This window comes from Amblyomma mixtum, chromosome 2 (assembly GCF_055824585.1).
Source record: "Amblyomma mixtum isolate Tamu chromosome 2, ASM5582458v1, whole genome shotgun sequence".
Classification (NCBI taxonomy): domain Eukaryota; kingdom Metazoa; phylum Arthropoda; class Arachnida; order Ixodida; family Ixodidae; genus Amblyomma; species Amblyomma mixtum.
This window is the reverse complement of record NC_143013.1, coordinates 60421068-60442889: the sequence shown is the minus strand read 5'-3', so window position 1 is coordinate 60442889 and position 21822 is coordinate 60421068. Positions and strand designations below refer to the sequence as shown.

The window sequence follows — 21822 nt, the reverse complement described above, 5'->3', positions numbered from 1 at the left end:
CCTCGCTTTTTTTTTGTTACTGCATCTAAGGACGGACTTTGGTCTCTGAGGTTGGCAGAAAAAACTCCTCTGCGGTGATCTTTGGTACAATTCTTTTCGCGGTCTATTGCTTGGTCCTTTTATCACTCATAGCGACCGCCTGTGAACGTCGGAGCTCACAACCCGCAGGCGATATCTGTAGATCATTCTGATACAAAAGGTGAAGCTAACTAGTTGTAAACACGCAAAAGGATGAATCGAAGAAGTAATTTTTTTGAACTAGAGCCTCTCGTTACAATTATGCCCAAAATCAGGCGCAAGCCTACTTTATAAATAACACATCGCGAGTTCACTCTGACCGTCCTCCGAAACACAACGCCTATGTGAATTACAATTTCAGGCTCTAAGTAAACGAAAAAAAAGGACTGAGACTTGCAAGGTTTCTCACCCTTAGTTGAGCCAATGTACTGAGGTAATCTGCAATACAATGACATTAAAGTAGAATCAGTCTTCTCCAGCTTTAGAGCGCACGAAGGTAGTTACAAGGCTACCTTTTTACTCTTATGAATGGTGTAAAGTGCATATGTCTGAAAATCAAAACATGGTGTCTTATACTCACCGAGCAGCTTTCGGTTCACCTAGAGCACGAAAAACAGACGCAAGAGAAATTACTGGGAGCCTGTATTGAAATAGCTGTCGAAATATCAGCTCATAGTTTGGTGGCTTAGACAGACAAAAAGAAAATCAGGCTCACGTCGTCAAGGCTGTATTTGGCTGAAACGATAGGACACGCGCGCTGTAACTTCAGACAGTGTTAGCGACGAGTTCTTCTGCCGCAGCAAGCGACAGCTATGAGTGCAATGTCGTGAAGACCGACTTACTTTTTACCGGTGCAATGTAGATGGGAAAAAGGGCTCTTTCACTCCGCATTCCCTGTCACAGAAAAGGGAACACAAATTTGTTGACCTATGACCAGACATGTGAGTGGGGAGGTCCTCGAAAAGGTGGAATGTAGCGATCCCAGAATGTAAAGGTCTCAAATTAGGCTAGACATGAAGAAGGAACGGAAGCAACTAATGAAGAGGAAGCCCATTACGAATTAGCGGTAAGAGAAATTGTAGAGGAATCCAGAATATCGCTGCAGAACTGATAATCAGCTTTAACTAAGGAAGACGACTATAATGTTCAAGCAATAAGCAATACTCTCACAGCTATCATCACCATCAGTGAATGATAGCTGTACGGTTGGGAATCTCACCATCAGTTATCCTCCCTTCGTACCACATGCCCTGCCTTGACGTTTTCTTCTTGATTTCAGCTAGGATGTGACCATATTACCCTCGCAAGCTTCCTAATCTGAACCCCTCTCTCTCAAACCTCCTTCCGTGCCCCGGTACCATCGTTCACTCTTGGAGCCCATTCTGTTAGCATATGGTATCATCAGTTATCCTCCCTTCTTATGTACAAGCCCTGCCATGCCCATTTCTTCTTCGTGATCTCAGCTCGAATATCATTTCCCTGCATTTGTTCTCTGGCTCACTGTGCACTGTTTCCGCATCTTAATGCTACATCTGTCATTTTTCCTTCCATACCTAGTTCCACTGGCCACAATTTAAATTACGGCCTCTACTTCAGGTTGTAAGTTTCTGCCCCGTAGATGAGTACTCTCATGATACAGGTAGTAATGCGAACGAATTAGAGGTTTAGAGGTCCTGTTCACGAGAACTCGCAACTGTCTCTACAAGCATGAGCGTTTTGGGAGCACGGGATTGGCAAGCTAGGTATCACAAGCCACACCGGTGGCTGTGTTTGAAAGAGCCACAAGCTGGCGCATCGCTTAACCGCTTCACCACTGCACCAGCAGTGGTATGAATACTTGCCGCTATATATGACTCTGTGAAATAAAAGGACTACTTCCGAGAGAGGGATCTCTAACTATATCATAATGGACTCTGAAAAGTATGTTAAGCATCGTCCGAGTTTTTTATCGTTTCTTCTCGGGCGGTACTGGCAGTCTGCTGTTCATGACCTAAGAGTATCTACCAAGTGAACATTCCTCGCCATTTTTATTCTCCTGGTTATTTCCCTCTGATTGTCCGAATCTGCGGTCACTACCTGTAATAAGGAGACGTATTCCCTTACCTGTTCCAAACGTTTCGCTACTTACCGTAAAATGTGTTTTCCTTCCCACTCTCTATTTTATTATTTTTGTTTTGATCGTAATAAAATTTTAACTGCATGTTAAAATAAGCCCGTGTACTGTGCGATGTCACTGTACGTTAAAGAACCCTAGGTGGTCGAAACTTACGGAGCCCTTCAGTGTGGCGTCCCTCATAGCCTGAGTCGCTTTGGGACGTTAAATCCCAATAAACCAAACCTAATAAAACGTAAAATCAGCGCTTGCACCGCAAGTAACAAGGTGCTTTTTCAACACCTTTACACTTGACACTTCTGCACACTGATTGTATAGTCTGCAGGACTGCTGAGGCTTCGACTTTGTTTAATGATAACCCGTAATTCATGAAGGCTGTGTACAGAGATATTCCGCGCTCTCCTCCATCACTTGACTGATGGCTTGATAATAGTCTGTCCTTTCCGAAAGCCAGCCTTGTCCTTTCGCTGACCTGAGTGTAAGGTTGCTCTAATTCTGTTAGCTGTTGCCTCAATAAATGCCTTGTCGGCAACTGACGGTAAGCTGAGCGGTCTGTAAATTTTCAAGCCTTTGACGTCTCATTTCCTATGGATTAGGATTATGATAGTGTTCTTCTATGATTCTGGTATGCTGAAGCTCATACAAAATTCCTAAACAAGGTAGCAAGAATTTATGTGGTATGGTTATGCCAGGTTTAATAACCTAAAGTTGCACATTGGGCAATTATAAAGGCCGTAATGGACGGCCCCAGTAAAATTTCGACCACCCGAGATTCTTTAACGAGCACTGACTTCGCACACCACACCAGAGCTAGTAAGCAAATGCCTTCCACATTCATTTAGTTGACTACAGTCGTTATGTCATTAACAATTCAGGACAAAGATTGCCATGACTTAAAAGAACCTCGTCAGCGTTCATCTATTTGTTTTTTTATACGTTACCTTGATGGCATATTTTGATCGCAGAAAACCCTGAAAGAAACAAGACAGAGGACTGTATCAATAAGAATTTGGAAGGCATTTCATGAAAAATCATTTATGATGGTTCATAGCTACAGGATCAGATTTGAAAAAGCAAAGCTATGATAATACATAGTGTTCGCACCAGCCTTAATTGAAGTTGCTGCTGCATTCCTTAAAAAAATGGCTGTGGCTTAGCTTGGTTAAGCCCGGTAATTGCGAAAGCAATATCCGTAGCTACGCCATGGTTCAGCTGGTAGTGTAGCTGGTGGTAGTTCTTGTGGTTAGACTTGTGGTGATGCATCAGTTATCCAATCCAATTCAATCCAATCCAATCCAATATGTTAATATGGTAGCTACCGGCCTCGCTACGCGACGGGCTGAAAGTGCAACTAGTATTGCTTTCGCAATGAAAAGCGCTCACTCCCTTTCGCGGCATAGCATATCTGGTAGCGTCCGTAAATCCTGAACTACCACAAAAATTTTCTTCTGATGTCGATTGACTTTGGCTCATGGCGTTATTTACGCCTCCGCAAAGCTGTCATAAAGTAAAACAAATACTCACTTCAAGCGCCTTTGCCATTGCGACGAAACCTTGAAATCGCGAAATATAAAGCAACAGGTTGTAACTGATTGCCAGCAATTTTTCACGCATGATTAGCATCACAATTAAATGTTTCTTCATTCATTATTTTTTAGTATTAGGTTGAATTCTTGAATACTACATAGTGCCTTCAATGACTTCCGCTGAACGGATATAAATCCCATCTGCGCGTCATCGATGTTTCGCATCATTCTTGCCAATGCGAAAGAACACGAAGTTGTCACCGAACTTACAAAGTGCACACGCAATTTCAACGATTAGTTATGCGAAATACTGTAAGTTAAAGGAAGACTATAAGGGATACGCTTCAAAAAAATAAATAGCTCCAAGCAAAAGTTTCCAGTTGTGCCAAATTCACCACCTCCTCGCTAAAATAGAAGATATTTCACCGTAAAATGGTGTAAGGACAGGTCAAGCCCGTATGTAGTTAAGCCCATTTTTTATAATCATATTCGTTTATTGCTTTTTCACATGTAACGTAATGGGACTTTCGGAGTTTTCTAGATCTTATTATGATGCCGATATGCCGCATGAATTTCTACTAAATTTCGATGGGCATTTTTTATTACTGTTATAGGACTGTGTATTGGTTTCCTCAAGAAAACATTTGCTGGGACGTTTCCTCTCAACTTCATATGTTCTTTAATAGCACCTGTTTTGTACGCTGTACATTTAATTCGGTCTTCCCCTCTTTGTGCTTCTGTGTTAAGCTTTTTAAATATTCAACATGAGCTCTGGGGCTCACTGTATTGCTCTTTTGTTACGTTAATTCGTTATTTCGTCCGTCCACTCTCCGGTTTGTTTATTGTTTATTTGCTTGTTTTTCATTCTAGCCCAGCTAACGAGCTTGCCAAAAGAGGCAAAAACTGACTCACGGTTGATCAGCTTCTTGAAAAGTCCTTCCGATATGGAAGACTGCGATGCAACAAAGACGAAGTTACCCATAAGTTCAATTAACTTTACGGTTGAAGATGGAGTTGAAGATATATGACTGAAATGTTGCTGATGCAAATTTTTGTTTCTTGAAATGACGGAATGGCTTCGCGCTTGTTAAAAATCTTAGATACTTGAATGCCAAACAAATTTGACAGCGAACAACGCGTATGTGAGTAGTTGAAGACAGTGGTCTTTTTTGTCATTGCATACATTTTTTTGAAGCATCCAGCGGTCGCAAATCTATGTGTCACGCACCTCATACTGGTCGGTGAACCTGTAGAACCCTGGAATGGGCAAATATAGAACAAATTGGATAATAGAATAAATGGGCACAGATAAAATAAAATAGAAATCATTTTGTCGGATGAATCTGCCAAATTTACTTTCACGGACATGATTTTTCGACCAAGTAGTATCGTTATCCTGTAGCATACATAATGAGGCGAAGAAAGAAACGCCCGCTCTGCTCTATTGAAAATTCATTTGATATGCCTTTACAAGAATATAACTGCGCAAGATCACCTCTTCGTTACTTGAACCAGCATTTCCAGACTAGAGCTTCATGCAACCATAAACAGCAACAAGAACGTTTAAGACATCATCAACTGGACTGTACCAGGCTTTTTTTTAATAAAAACTACACAAAAAGATACTGCGCTCAAAGTCATTCAAGTACTTACGATATAGCTTGGTGTACACCTGCCGATTTCAAAACAAAGTGGAACGAAAAATATTTACATCAGAAATCTTGCAACTTGTATATCTACGCATGTTCATGAACTTACCTCCTCGAAGAGCTTTTCAGCTGCGTGAGGCAATGGAAAGACAGCTTAAAGAACAAATGTTGGAGGAATTTGCGGCAGCATCTGGACGTCCGTGGAGAAAAATTAGTTGTTTGCCTTCTGGTCACACAAGGAAAAGGACAAATGAATTGAAAGGTATACAAAAATGAACTGCAATAAAGGAAACCAATAAAGTTACTCGAGATATCCAGTGTCAGTAACCCTAAGTGAATGTCTATTGGCTGACACGTACAGCCAAACCAGAACCGCACTGCAGCAGCGTACTGATGATGAATTCCTTTAAGTTACACAGGAAAGTTTAGCATCTGTATTCCTGCAATAACCGTCGAACAAAGATGCTTTTCGCATAAACATAATTTTCGTGAAGAGTTGATAGCGACCTATTTCATATCCAACAAATCTCGACAAAAGCATTGTTAAGCGGGAAACAGTTTATGGGCGCATTTTTTTTCTTCAGATATTGTAAGATTTTACTATAGTAATCAATTTTCCGCAGATCTCCCGTCGGCAGGCTTGAATTTATTTGCTATTAGCGTTTTTGCTATCCTCATAAGCTTTCCCCATTGGTTTTCTAAGCAGTGTTAAATGCTCAATACGGGTGATGGAAACACTATAAAAAGAAATATTTAGTACATATTGGAAGAATGAACCATTACCTTCAGTATTTCTATACCAGTACCTTACAATTTTACAATATTAAAAATTTTTGTCCAACAATGTTGGACATGTTTTTGGAGTACAATTCTAAAACTTATATAGAGATTATTTCATTTTGCTGTAGCCACTGCATGTTTCCACTTTTCAGAAACTTGACACGTTACGGCTTCAGGCTCCCCTCGCTTAACATTTAAGGTATGCTTCAAATGACTTCTTGAAATAACGGAGCCGAACTATAAATGTCGCAGAGTGAAAGTGGCGAAGAACAAAGGCTTGCATGTTGGGTGGCAAATCGCGCCAGTGTTCCACTGTCGTACAGCAAACGGTAAACTGCAGAACGCGGCCACTATAGTTTCACTGTTGCACTGCATTGGATGCTTACCTGTCACCGAAATGCTTCGTGTAGCACTGTCCTTTTTTGCTCTCGCCGCGTTTACCTGCTTTAGTTGCTGATATTCCCTCCCCCCTCCCACTCACGAAACTGGCATTCCTTCACAGTTTCGGAATCCTGTGAGTTCAATGACACTTCTGGTCACTTCGTCTAAATTTTGCATGGCAATAATAGAACCGATTTTTTTCTTATTCAATGCATCACTTCAACAAAACTTGAAAAACCTTCTGGCTGGCTTGACTAAATGAAATGGAGGTCACTGCTGTAATTGTGTGTTAGCTGTAGCGTGAGACAAGTGCTCACTTAGAATTAGAGCGCATACAGAAGCACCTGCACCAAATGCAAAGCATACAAGCACTAATAGAAAGAAAAAGAGGGAGAAAAAAATGAAAAGAGAACCAACTTACGTAGTGGCCGTTTTGATATCTGTTTTGCGGTAAAAGATAAAATGGGAACACGGCTTCAAACTTCCGCCATTCTGATCTACACTCACGGCACTTAAGCAGTCGGAAGACATAAGCAAGTTTAAAATCAATTTTCGTGGAATGTATGTTTCAAGAAATGAATACCATGACTTTGCTCTTGTCTTGCTCAACCAGCGCAAGTTAGTAACAGCCCCTCATCACACTCTCTATGTAATCGCAATTCCAGTTCGGGGTCTAAGCAAACATTCTGATAGCTTTTAAAACACAAATGGTCTAAACTGACTATCATACCCATTGATAGGTTTAAAATCACCTACTGCTCTCATTCTAGAGCTTCAACAGTGACATGTAGTTTGTTTTGTTTTGTTTTTTGTTTTTTTAAGAGAACAATGAACACTGCATTTCAATCACTCACGTTGCCACTGTAGACGTATGGGGACAGAACAACTGTAAAAGATTGTAAGGACAAGTTACGCCTTTTAAAAGTCAACCGTGAAGAGAACAAACTACTTGGCAGGTCTTGATCGACAGTGCAAAGCAGTATAGAGCAAGCGAAAACCACATTGGAGTTTTCATGTTTGTGCACAAGGGTGTGTTTGTGACAGCACTGCTTCCTTGCAATGGTACCAACCATGCAATTCAGGAGTGAATACATGACAAAACCTCAAGTGTCCTAAAACCATTTAAAAACTTTTGGCCTGCCACTCACTGTCACACATTAAAATTTTGTTCAATATACAATGCAGCATCTTTGCCGCAGTACTGCTTCATTTATAAAATTTTATATAGGATTTTATGGTATTAATAAAAACATATCTCTCCTACAAGCCTAAGTGTATCAATTTTCGTTCTTTAGGAGCCCAGCTAGAACTTTTGCAAACCCCATTTTAGCCGTAAAACTTCCAATGTCCCGGCTACAAAAGAGGGAGTCCAGAAAAATATATACTGCTCGAGCAGGTTGTCCTCTCTTCAGCTCCAAATGACTGCATCTTAACAAAAAACATAAATAGTCAGAGTCTATAACAAGCCAACTGCCGCTAGGCTTGTAACGCATGATGTTCCACAACGATGATTCCACTTAACAAATCTGTTTATTCGCAACACGATGTTTTCGAGCTGGGCACCCGGTACAGCGCGTAACGCTGCGCTGTCAAGCTCATTCGTCTTGCAGACGTGTTACAGCTATAGAAGGATGGGAAAACACAACAGGACTGCAGCATGACTGATCGCACGTGCACACACAAAAGTACACACACACAAAAACGCATACGTACACACTCACAGAACAGCCATTGCCCCTGTCCAGACCCGTCGGACCTTCGATCACTCACCGAGACAAACTCCAACGACGACAGGGACGTGTCCGACGACTCCAGATCTCATGATTGACCGAGAGTGTACGGAGTGGGTGACGGGGCTTATTCCAGCTAAGCACTGAACGCTTGACTAGAACCCCCACAAACATCCACTGCCGGCCACCCTTACTCGGATCACCCCCGCTGTGATCGCTACCACTCTCCCGCCCCCGCAGAACCCATTCGGTCCCCCGCCTGCGGCCCCGCTGCCTGCTGGCTAAAGCGCACCTCGTTCGGACGGCAGCTGCCGGCTGGTAGGAAGAGAGGCAGGCGAAAGACGGAAGTCGATGGCCGCCACCGGCTGCGCGCATGCTAATTCACGACTACTCGGCGGAGATCACGATCCGTATAGGCTACAGCCGCCAGAGCCTGCCCCGAGTATCGCCCGGAAAGCAAACAGGATCTGCGCGAGCTAACATGTGTTAGGGAGAGTGGCAGCCTGTGTCAGACGCTAAAGGGCCAGACGAACGCATGTAGGCGCTACGCAAAGACAGGCTGCAGCTCCGTCTCGTGCGCTACAGGGCTCTTTCGGAATCGCGTTCGCTATAAAGGGCCGTTGCGGTAAGCGGCGCCAATATCTCGCTCCAGTTTCAATAAATCAACTTGCCGGTCTGCCACGGGGAAGGCCGATACCTTTACCACGTACAAGCAGGCTATCTAAAATATCGATTTCCTCCCTTTTCCGACCGGCGGAAACTGTGGGATAGTGTAGATCGATCTATGGCGTGCTCCGACACGGGAACTGGTTAGATTGCGGTTCAGTCTACTCTTTAGCGCATACCGATAAAAAAAAAACGTCTAAACAAGTGACGACACGCAAACGCGTGCTACATATAGAAGCATTACTCACGCACAGACACCAGAGTGAGCAATGATAAATGACATAAAATATAGTTAGACTTGAAACAGTCACTAAACAAACACCTGGCACATAACCTTCGCAATTTCATTCTTTCGACTGCAAGATGGAGCTAGCTCCCATGTTCTAGTGCGTACGAATGAAACTGTGCGCTTTAGATGACCGTCATGGTGCCGCCATTCCTGTTTCTCTCCTTGCATTTGGAATCTGCTCCAATTTCAACTGCGATGACGGCTACTGCACAGTGTCCTGTTTCTTAATGTCCAAGTGCTCAACGCGACGATTATTTCACTCTGTCTTCCAGCCGCCATGGTGGCTCAGTGGTTGTGGTGCTCGGCTGCTGATGCGAAAGACGCGGGTTCGATCCCGGCCGCGGTGGTCGCATTTCGATAGAATGGAGGCGAAATTCTAGAGGATCGTGTACTGTGCGATGTCAGTACACCTTAAAGAACCCCAGGTGGTCGAAATCATCCGGAGCCCTCCAGCACCGCATTCCGTCACTTTGGGTTGGTAAACACCCCCATAAAACTAAACTAAACCAAACTTCTACTTCCTTATGTTCCAAACCACGAATTAAATCGCAAGTTACCAGCTGAAGTGGTGAACTAACTATCGCACTCGGCTGCTGTAGAATGCCGCAGGATCAGAATCCGAAAACGGCGGTAGCATGCGACAACGGCCGTACATTCAAATTCTGTTGAGTGCAGAAAAAAAAAAAAAGGAAGCCTTGGTAGTTGAAATTAAACCGCAGCTCTCTATACAGTACCTTTCAAAGAGCGCAGTGTGGCTTACGCACATAAAAGTACGTGAAACAACAAAATCGCAAAAGTTTTTCAAAGGCTCTTTAGACAGAGACGCTTGTCAGACACTGTGCCTTGCTTTTAGCGGAAAAAGAAGAGAAAGAACCAATTTATTACTTTTTTCCTGAAACAGCGAGCTAAACGTGAAGAAAGGGCCAAGTTGACTCTTCAGTTGCTTCGTGAGCACTGCATCTGTTCGGAACGTTGTAGCAACAGCGCAACGTTCTTTTCGTTCTATATCTTAATGTTTAGGCTCACTCCATGTCTTTTCCACTGGTATAAAACTGATTATCCGGCCTCGCGTAGTGTGTTCTGCATTTTTATATCTTTTTTCTTGTTGATACTTTCAACGAAAGTGAGCCGGCTTACTGAGCAGCAGAACCTTCTGGAAAACTACTGAATTTTTGGTTACTCTCGCGATTACTGATACTGGCATGTGCTCTTACTTTTATTCATTGTTAAAAAATGCCTGACTTCAAAACCGAGGGAAATGTTACGTCTCGTGCGACTTTTGAGTTTGACTCAAAAGTCATACTCGTATCTTTACTGCAGCGACCACACACATCCACGCGTAAAAGAAACTTGTACATGCGGTAGCTGTTTCTCAGAAAGAGACTCAGAAAACTTTATTTTGCCTCCCAGGTCGGGATCCTGACATCTGTTTATTCACTCCAGCGCGGGGTCGTCAACGCGCTTAAAGAGCCAGGCGAATGATTCTGCAAGGACGCCCAAAGGGCAAATAAAATACATAAGGAACAGAAAACACACAAGGTGATATGAATACAAAAGGAAGAAAGAGCTTCGAGCGGTACTCGAGCATGATAGCGAAGTAGACGGCCAGTACGGTTGGGTGCCATCAACAACAAACGAATATTGAGCTGCGCCTTCGGTCAGCAGCAGACCTTCTTGTAACAGCTTCAAAACCTTGAAAAGTAATATAATGAATATGTGTGTCAAAAAGAAAACGTTTGCGCATGTATAAAAAAACACTGGCCTGCGCAGGGATCGAACCTACGACCTTCGCGTTATTAGCACGACGCTCTAACCGACTGAGCTAGCAGGCCGGATGGCCCCGTGCGCTCGCAGATGTTTCATATACGATGAAAAACTGTAGCGCTCGAGACGAGGACACAACGAAGACGACAACACATGTCTTCGTTCTGTCCTCGTCTCGAGCGCTACAGGTTTTCATCATGAGCAACCAACTCGCCCAAACATCCACCCTGATCAAGTTTCATATACATACACATCTTACTTTTTAAAGCCTAAGATTGCACTTTTTTGTATAAATATTTATTCAAGGAGTTACAACACTACGCCCAATAGTCTGCACTACCAGAACAGTCCATCGCTGGAGCATAAAAGTGTCTCTACCTATGCATGGCTGCCCGTACAATGAACGGCGGGAATTTTGAACATGGGGTTTGCGGGGTGCCCGTCTTTTTGCCTTGAAAAAAGCCTATGGTTGAGTAATCATGAAAATAAGCTCAATACTCGAGTGTGTAGCGTTAATAATTAATTACCAGAGATTTTGTACCGGTAGTTTGGGCCCTGTCGGCGTCGACCAGTCATCCTGGACTACCACAATACTGATGACGTCAGCGTCTCCGAAAATGCACTGCTTTGTCCTGAGAGCAACCACTGGATTCGGCGACGTCACAATTGCTGGGGCAAGCCACCTTGACATCATTCGATGCGGGAGGAAATGCCGAGTTGCTGCTGGGACAACATTCAAATTGGCATTATGATTCACACAAGGCCTGCAACTGAAATTTGCTAGAAGGTATCTCCTTACGTCTATGAAACAAATCGAAACGCTTGTTTACGTTCGAAATTTTGTGCCCACAGCCCTTTAATATGCCGTCACGCAGACGAAAACCCTGCAAGTGGAATAGTGGCTACGGAACTCAGTTCTTCGATCGGCCCGAAGCGTCGGGTTCGAAACTCGGCCGAAGGGCTATGATTTCCGAGGAAAACAAATGCAAATTTGTCGTTTTGTGCACGGGTTTTGGTGGTGAACGCTAATAACACCCCGGCGGCAGAAGTTCAGCCGAACGCCTTTAGTAGAACGACGCGCCACGTAGTGCAAGCGTAGCGTTGGAACATGAAAAAACATTCGGGTATTTATCTTTGTCGCCCAAATTGTGGCATAATGTGTACGTTATTCTCTGCGCGCTCCATTAACTAAGAAACAAACTGTCTCTTGATTTTCACAGTGTGCACATTTCAAGATTTGTGACACGTGACAAAAGCTGATGCAAGCTTCTGCTCATGACGGTAACTAATTAGGCAAAAGATCGATTCTTCTAGCTATCCTGAATCACTCTTTTGCTTCTTCGAGGTTCAGAAACAAGTAGTATATTAATTGATTAATTAACGAATAATTAACAAATCTTGTGTTAAAATTTTAAAAAATTGATTCCTTCACTCATCAATAACGCCTTAAAGGACCATAGACACGTAAGTTTAGTCACATATGTTCTGCATTCCAATGATACGTTAGACATTAGACTACACGGCGCACCACGAAGCATTCGCCAGCGGGCGCTAATTAATTTATGACAAAATTTCTTCTTGATGCTACTTCGATTTCGGTTTCATCAAAAGAACGACGGTTGTGACACGTTAAGAGCATTTAGGTCGCGTGAGACACAAAAAAAAATTGCAATCTAGCGACCGATACCTCGTTTACTGTCCTTATACCTCTTTAAGTAGGCTGGCTTAAGTGCTATTGAGGATTAAAACTACAAACGACGTCATCTCAAGTTAAAGAAGAAGGCTACATGCAACAACCTCAATGCAGGAATACAGGAACAAACAAAATGCAGAAGCAGCGCAAAAACGAACAACTCAAGTAGAAAAAGGCTTGTCAGAAGAAACTCAATTCTCGACATTCTTCACTTCTGTGCTCTCCGCTATTGCGCGGATATCGGGCTCTGCTTCACTATCATCAAGACTGTCCAGATAAATGAAAAGGAAAAAGTGGATTTTTTTTTTCGAAATCACCGCTTTGGCACGGTGAGAGGGAGGAAGAAGTCAGGATTTATCACATTCAGCGGCCTCAAGACAGCAGATGCTTTCTGTTCTGGATGCACCTCATGACTGTTCGTCGTGGAAGACTGCTGGCGTGGAGGATTCACAATGTTCAACACTTCGTAATTCGACCGAGCAGAATTCAATTCTGCGACCTCATGCTGAGCCCCACAACGCATTATCCGCACAGACACCGCGGCGAGTGGAAGAACACGACCCATGAGCCCTGGAGCGCAGAGTCCAACCCCCTCCCGAGTTCTTCCTTGTTTATTCTTTTCCACCGATATGGCTGCCGTGTTACGCTAACGAAAAAAATTGGCCGCCAACGAGCAATGAACACTGCAAAACAGTGTTCCTCTCTGCACTACTAATCTAAACTAGCTACCTGCGTGTTCACCGATATACAGGATTAACATGCACTACCGTTCTAAGCATTGTTGTACGTGACACAACGTTATCATGTGGTCATTTGGCATTTACTATAGCAGGGCAGTCGACAGTCGGTCTCGGTATAGGGCAATCAAAATGGGTCGCAAGTACTAGCGCACCTCGTAGCAAAGAAAACCCTCAATTTAAAGCAGTTAAAAACGCACATTTATGATTAATTATGAAGTACGTTTCTGATAATTAAAGAAGCTCTACAAGAGTAAACTAAGTCACCCCAAGTGTAACGAAGTGTTAATCACAACGGTTTGAATGTTACAGCCTGACAGCCAGAGCATATACATGTGACCATAACCTTGAGCATGCACTTTCTGCTCACGCGAGCAGCAAGCCCAGACCTGGATTGCATGAGCGCCGTGGCCGGTATACCAGGTGCGTGGGTACGGATATGTGCCAGTCACGCACGTCTGACGTACATCGAGGCTAGGCTTCGATTCAACGAGTCGTGACGTGGTGGAGTGAAATGAAAGGAAGTCCCCTCCACTTTCCCCATGCCGGATCGCCATTAATAGCTCTCTTTGAATGCCTAGAGCGGGTCCGAATTGCTTCATTTTCGTACACCAACGCAATCTTCACGAGCACGCTCTGCCTCGAGAGGGCCGCCAGTTTTGAAATAGACCAACGGAAGCTCGTCAGTCGCTGACAGTGACACGTAAGGTCATGCGTTTCGTAAGAGAAGTCGTCACTTGGTTTCTTTTTGTTTTTGGGCGTCCCTCATAGCCTCAGTTGCTTTGAGACGTTCAACCCCAACAAACCCAACCTTTTTGTTTTTGTTTTTGTAACACTCTCCTGCGTGTTGTTATTGTCGAGCAGGATGTCCGAGTGACGCTTGTGAAGCATGACATTCATCTAATTCATCTGAGCCGCAGGCGCCATTTTTTTCATCAAAACATGGGTTCACGCAACTTGACGGTTCATGCCGAATATTCGGAACAGAAGCGCGAGGGTGAGGCCCACGAGAGGACCCTAAAGACAAACACGCGCTTCTCGTACACAGTGTTCTCTTGCGTGCCTCCCCTTTGCCCTGTTTTTTTTTTTTTTCAAATATTCGTCTCCAAACACTTACTGAAGACCAAGACTGAACCTTGGTTTGGGAAAATTAATCGAGGAAGTTTTAATACGACACGGCTGCAATGAAACATTCATTACACTGTTAAAGGGTTAAAAGCTAAGAGCTGATGACGTAGATGTGGTTTGGTTTATGGGGTTTAACGTCCCAAAGCGACTAAGGCTATGAGAGACGCCGTAGTGGAGGGCTCCGGAAATTTCGACCACCTGGGGTTCTTTAACGTGCACTGACATCGCACAGTACACGGGCCTCTATAGGATTTCGCCTCCATAGAAATTCAGCCGCCGCAGCCGGGATCGAACCCGCGTCTTTCGGGCCAGCAGCCGAGGGCCGTAACCACTGAGCCACCCCGGCGGGTCTGATGACGTAGAACTTAGGAGTTAATCACAAAGAGTATGGCGGGTGCCTCCTTTCTATACAGCGTCGCCCTTAAGGGCCCCTCAGGGCTATCATGTCCTCCAGATTGACAGCCAGTCAGACGCGACACAGGCGATGCAGCGGCAGACAAAGCACTGTTCCAATATGTGGAGTCGCTCGCTGCCTTGTGTCACATCGCTGAACTGGCCGTACTAGCTTGGGCGCCTCGCTTCTCTCTACAGCAGCGCAATCGGTCTGTCTTACCTGGAAGCGTGCCAGTGCACGTGCGACGCTGCTCACGGCAGCTTAAAACAACGGCAAGCTGTTCTCTCTTTAGAACATGCCTTCCGAACGTACCGTCGTGTGCAAAAGTGGGGGGACCACGCGAATGGCGGTGATTGCGATTTTTCTGTCTGCAAAGGCGTGCGTGGCAGAATTGTGTGGGCAGACAGGCTAACATATTTTGTCAGGCACCTTGTACATATTTTGAAAACAGGCTCAGCACCGGCAGAACGCACTGCCAGGCAGTTCTGCCAGTTCGCGTGGTCTCTCCACTTTTTCGCAGGGGCGTACGGTTGAAATTACCTCCTCAACCGCCGACTTCCCTTCAAGCCGGCAGTTGGCCGCTCTCGCATATCGTATAGCGCCATTTTTTGTCCGGCTGTTGTTCGGCTGTTATGCAGGCGCTCTACTAGCGGGAGGCGTACTAACTGTAATACAAAAATAAAATGTTTTTCGAGGAAAGCAAATCGCGCAGTAATTGTCTCATATCTCGTTGAACAGCCAAACCGCCCCGTAAACGAAAATAGGAAACGAATGAGCTCTTCAAAATTAAAAACTCCACATATAGTATTTCTGCCAACAGCGCGCACATCCGGCCTGCTAGCTCAGTCGGTTAGAGCGTCGTGCTAATAACGCGAAGGTCGTAGGTTTGATCCCTGCGCAGGCCAACTTTTTTTCCCGTTAAAACGTGCACTATCGTTTTTTTCTTTTCTGTTTTTTTTGCGGAGCATTCATTCTTTGCGCCAGCTTTCATGCTTCATAAACTCTTTCAGGTGGTTTACTATTGACCGGAGGCATAACACAATTTTCTTTCGTTATGAATCTGCACCGGCAGGTGGTAGCAGCCGTATTAACCGTCCCAAGTGACTGCCATCCATCTTCTACCACGCTCAGGTACTGACCAACGTTCTTTCTTGTATTTTTATCGCTGATAGAGAAAATGGTTTTGAGGACAAGAAATAGCGCAGTAGTTGTCTCACATGTCGGCGCACACCCGAAAGGCGCCGTTAGACAAGGAAAGAAGGTGGAACTGAAAGAAAGTTTGTTTCGTTATTTTTGTTTTCTCGCTGAACGAAATAGAGGCATGTACTCCTTGCGGTGCGTTTCGTGCCAGCGTTGGCGACTTCTAGGAGGAAAAAATTGCCGATGATTACGTTACCTCCTAATGTGAAATTTGAGCGCAGTACACGTTAAAGAACCCCAGGCGACCAAAATTCCCGGAGCCCATCGCTACGGCGTCCCTCATAGCCTGAGTCGCTTTGGGAGGTGAAGCCCCCCATAAACAAGCCTATCCTTTTTCTGTCGGCTGTGAACTCATGCAACATTTTTGTTTTCTGAACACTCACTAAGGTTCAAGGATTTGCTGTGAGGAATTATTTTTTTGGCAGAACTCATGCCTACTTTTAGTTTCTCGACGCGCAAAAAGCAATTTCTAGAGTATATTCTTTGTGCCTAAACGCTTTCGTCGGTATCTAAAAGCCCGGTCTTTACTCTTTTAAGCCGGTGTCTGCTCCTAACCAGGGGTTAAGGGCATTCAGTTAGTGTAGTTTTTCTCAGCTCAGCTTGTCTTGTGGACGAGGCCCTTTTGCCTGACGCGTTTCCAAGAGCGTTTCTTCGCAGATAATGCTGCGATTGCAGTTGCCTTTTCTTTCCGCGTTGGGCGGCTCACATTCAAGAGCAGCGAAGCTGTCCTTGTAATGTGAGCTAGTCCAAAGCACGAGCTGGACAGAGATAACTGTCTAGCCGCAGGCTGATACCGCGATAACACGAGACATATGCCTGAAGTCGACGTTCCGACTGCGAGTGCCCGTGGATGACGCCTTTGCATGCGTCTCTTGCCGCCCTCTTATGAACGAATCTTCTTTAAAAAAAGTGGCTTACCATCCGTTACTGATAGAAATTGTATTTGTTGTTTGAAACTCTTTTTCCAGTTAATTCATGGGCATTACAAAATTGACATCTCGAAAGTTGTTAGTTACTCTAGTGGTTATGCAACGCGTTTGCGACATTCTCTTTACGTAAAATCTGTATCCACAAGAACGAACTGCTACGAATATTCCTATTTTCCTAGAACTATTACCGAATGGAACAACCTTGCTGGTCATATGGTAGAACATAATTTTTTGTCGCATTTTGAGGCGCTGCTCCAACAAGTAACGAACTTTTGAGTGTTCATTTTCTCAGTAATTTGTTCTGATTTACTCAATTATAACCTGTTATATGCTTGGCTCGATGACTGTAGTGTATGTATACTAATGTTGTGAAACGATACAGTGTGATATAGTAATTTCGCTGCTGGTGACACCTTGTCTGCTGTATTTTCTTTTTCTTTTTGTCCTTTGGTGTTACACAAATTATGTACCCACCTGCGATGGTCTTGTTGTTCAAGACCGCAGTATTTATAAATAAATAAAAATAAAATGAAACAGAGGAAAAAGCGAAGCAGCATATGTCTGAGAAGCGAAGGGGACGAATCCAGTAAAGAAAGGGTTTAACATTTTATGGCGTACTCAAGAAGCACTCTCAACAAAACCACGACTTTTAATGCGAAAATATCAAACATGGCTCATCGGCAACAAAACTCGCCGTCGGCGTTGACCAGAAGCAGAGCTCCTAAAAGTCTTGGATGACGTCACAGTGGAACAAAGAAAAATTAGGCTTCTTGCAAAAGTGCAGGGAATTGAACCCCGGACTTTCGTAATGCGAATGCGAGCCCGCAGTCCATAGGCCACAAAGCCGCGTTGCACCTTGTCGAACAAAGGTGAATATTGTGTATACGTTGTCTTACGACTGTATGCTAATGCATAGGTGTGTCAGTAGAAAGGGAGAAAAAAATAAAAACACATAATCAAAAATGAAGTTAGCATTTCCTTTTAAATGCTCTCCTATTAAAAGCACGTAAGTAGTGTTAAGTGCCTGCGTAATTTTTTCTCTAATTTGATTACAAGGTCAACAAGTTCAATTTTATTACTTTAATTAATTGCTGCCCACTGAAATGTAAATCCTAATCTGCCTGATCACATTGCGGTTCCGACTCATGAGGCATTGGAATAAATATCGTTTGAAAATCACCAACCAGGATCTGCTTAAGAAAAATCTCAAGCATCACTGTTTGCATTCGCGTCAGCAACTTTTGTGAGCACATGAAACGCATGCGAGAAGTACCAGGCAAAGCTTAGCCTACTGACACAACAAAATCGCACTTCAGCCTCGTCACATCAGCTATCGTCGTACTTTGCTCGATTTTTCAACACAGAATGCCATTCATCTTTTTACCTAAAGAGGGTGCACAAGAATGCCAACTGTTATTTGCCTAATGGGCGTGAATCGTGGCCTACATTCAATCCTATTTTCCTGAAACTTTTGTTTAATGAAGTTTTCAGAATTACTTGAATAATAATATTGTGCCAAAACTGCGAGATAAAATGGGACGAGAATTTGGTGGATACCCAGCGCACTGTACTTTTCTCCACTTTGGCCTATTGTACTTTGTTTACGTAAATTGACGTATATAGTGTTGCTCTGATAACAAAATTCTCAGTAATTAAAATCTTATTTCTTTTATTCTTAACTGTCATGCTGACTAATGCCACAAGTTAAGGCAAAAAAGGCTACAAGCTTTTTATTAGATTCATTGGGCACTTATGATAAAATCAAGAATTCCCACGAAAGGGATGCACCTTGCCTCAACGGCTCTAATCTTTTTTTTTTTTTTGCCTGTTTGCAATGAGCCTGAGAGTGACTGGACGAAGTGTTGACAGTTTTCTCTATTGGCATAGATGTGGAATGCACAAGTCTAGCATCAGCTGTGCATGAGCTATCTTGAGTCGGCAAAAATAAAACAGAGAGTGATGTGTGTTTCCGTAATATTTTTCATAATGAAAGTGGCATATGTATCATGTCTGACAAGAGTCTTGCCTTGACTTTGACAAACAGTATCATAGTTTAGGAACGTTTTCTCGAAGCAGTGTTTAAAACATCAGTGATTTTTCGCTCCTCACTTAACTACAGTCAACGTTGTGGAGAGGAAGCAACATCATTTACCATGATTTCCGACTATATTGTTACGTGGCGGCCAGCCGAAAAATGAGGCGTGATGAACGATGGATAAGAGATGATTTAATGGCCGCTGGCCTAGCGCGAGCGCTCCGTCCCGCGTCATTGCCAGCTTCGTCTTCTTCGTCACATTACCCGGGGCCACCGAGCGATCGTCCCGATCGTAAATAGAAGACGTCAATGAAGGGATGGGCGAAACGGTGATGGGCTTCCAGGGCAGAGAAAAAGTGGGAACGTGGGGATGTGCTGGCCGCCACGGTGGATGAGATGATAGGCGGATGAGTCCCGGTCCACGAAGCATCCGGGCCGTAGGGTGCCAGGAGCTGACGGCCGAGGTCCTTGGACGCACCTAACGGCAGAGGCAGGGGGGCGGTGTCCTCACGTGTGGGCAGGGTCTTGGGTCAGTCGGGTCATTCTGGTCGAGGCAACGTCGTCAGCTCGTCGTGTCTTGTGGTCCGGGCGGGGGACGGAGTGCTGGGGTTAGCGGCGAGGTCGGTTCAGGTCGGGCGGGCTGAGGCACGGCCGGGCGGGGCGGACCAGGACTCACGGCCGACGTCCACGGCGACAGGCGCAGGACGCCGAAGCTCCGGAACCGGGATGGCGATGAAGGGACCCCAGCACCTCACACCAAACGTAAAAATATAAATTAAATTCATTCATTTACGCAATGGGGTGTCAACTGGGACCCTGGAACAGTAAGACGTTATTTGTGCGTTCTCTTTAACGACCGCCACAAACATCCGATGGTGCTTTGTATGAGCTGATCAGTAAGGCTATAAAAAGCAAAACTGGCTGTCCTTTGACATCCAGTGAATTCAGCCGACGGGACCACTACCGATACAGACAGCCCGTTTCTTCTAGAGCGACTTCCTCACTGAATACCGCTAGGCGGAATATGCTCAACACGCTCAGTCTTCAGGCACTCACTGAGACTACTCGGGAATATAAAAACCTGACTGTTTTTGCAAATTAACTGACCCAAGTCGAGTTCAGGATAGCTGTACTGAAAATTCGTGGGATTTATTTATTTATTGAGTGATTGCTTGAATGATCGCTCGATCGATCGATCAATTGATTGATTGTGGGATTTATTTATTTATTTATTGACTGCTTGATTGATTGATTGGTCGATGATCAATTGATTGATTGATTGATTGATTGATTGATTGATTGATTGATTGATTGATTGATTGATTGATTGATTGATTGATTGATTGATTGATTGATTGATTGATTGATTGATTGACTTCTCTGATTGAACGATCGATCGATCCATCTTTGTGTGCCGCAACATCTACTGCGGGCTATGCGAGAAGAGGAGACAAAACATTTTTTCGATAAATATTTTGATGCACATGGCATTGAGAGCTTCGAATTAATTTCGATCGTGTTGGGATCTCCAGCATAATCCGAAGTCTAAGGACCGGGGCTTGATTGTAAAACATGTTATTCGTCGGAGAGAGCTCGTTAAGAGGTCGCGTTAAGTGGTCGAGAGTGCATAGCCCTCGACGACTTTGTCAGCCCACTCCACCGCCAGAGCTTGCGTTCTGGGGTCAGAGCTGGCCAGCACGGTCTCCCACAGCTCGAGAGAAGTAGCGGTAACTAGATCACCCCGAGGGGGCCCTATTTCGTAATACCATAGGGTATAATCGTAGTTGGCTTGTTGGCAGCAGTGTTTACAATTCGGGTTGTATAGATCAGGATAAATGTGCTCGAGGAGTGATGGACGTTTTCGCATTTCGCCTTCATCCGAACGACCCGCCGAGGTGGCTCAGTGGTTATAACGCTTGACTACCGAGCCGGAGGACTCAGGTTCATTCCCGGCTGCAGCAGCCGTGTTTCTCACGAGGAGAAACTCGAAACGCGCCCATGTGGTGTGCGATGTCAGTGCCCATGGAAGAACCACATGTGCTCCAAGTTAATTTAGAGCCCTTCACTACGGTACCTCTCATACCCCACGGGCCGCTTCGGGACGCTTAACGCCACAATTGACAATTTTCCTCTATCCAGACACTTCCACTGAACCAATACGGCGGGTGTCTATAGGGAATTAGCGATCACTGCACTATGACGTGAAATGCATTTTGGCTAAGCAATTATTGACAGTGTGAACAGCTGAAGTGTACTTCATGAAGCTGAAACTAGCAATTCACAGAAGACCAGCGCCTGCCGGGCCGCATAAATTGTCTTTGAAATACTTGTAGAATAATATACAGCAGAACACCTCTGATATCTCAACCCCGCAGACGGGCCTGAACTGGACTGGCGGCCCTCGCGAGTCGCCGCAGCTATTGTAGTCCTGAACTAAGAGACCGATCGTCGACCATGGCTGCAAATTTTCTACCAAATAGTTTCTTTTCTCACTGTCGGTCTCTCTCTGTCTCACTTTGTTTTCATTTTTCATGAATAAGAATTCAAAACTGTGCAAGAGAATGTGACCCGCGGACATGGTTATCTGAAAAGCGAGACAAAAATAAGCCGCAACACAGCAAACAAATGCATTCACTGACGTCAAGCGCGCCGAGAGATTATATAAAAGCGTACAATGCTAGCCTCGTATGCTGTGCCTTCTCTGACATTCCTTATACGTTTCCATTTTCCTTTATCCATTTTGTTGCTACTTATCTCTGAAGGCAATCCTTTGCCACTGTGAAGTGTTAT

At 44.4% G+C, this 21822-nt stretch overlaps 1 long non-coding RNA gene and 2 other non-coding genes across 3 annotated transcripts; 1 reads left to right on the top strand and 2 right to left on the bottom strand.

Annotated features, from left to right (window-relative positions):
- Positions 1-4575: 4575 nt before the first annotated feature.
- LOC149359478 (uncharacterized) lies at positions 4576-8315 on the bottom strand. The gene is made up of 6 exons (XR_016288194.1): positions 8238-8315; positions 6889-6907; positions 5416-5532; positions 5311-5329; positions 4886-4914; positions 4576-4609 (listed from the first exon to the last, which is right to left on the bottom strand). It is a non-coding gene; the product is annotated as an uncharacterized LOC149359478 (long non-coding RNA).
- Positions 8316-10910: 2595 nt separating this feature from the next.
- On the bottom strand, positions 10911-10984 carry TRNAI-AAU (transfer RNA isoleucine (anticodon AAU)). The gene has a single exon. It is a non-coding gene; the product is annotated as a tRNA-Ile (tRNA).
- A 4715-nt stretch (positions 10985-15699) lies between these two features.
- On the top strand, positions 15700-15773 carry TRNAI-AAU (transfer RNA isoleucine (anticodon AAU)). Its single transcript has one exon. It is a non-coding gene; the product is annotated as a tRNA-Ile (tRNA).
- Positions 15774-21822: the final 6049 nt, after the last annotated feature.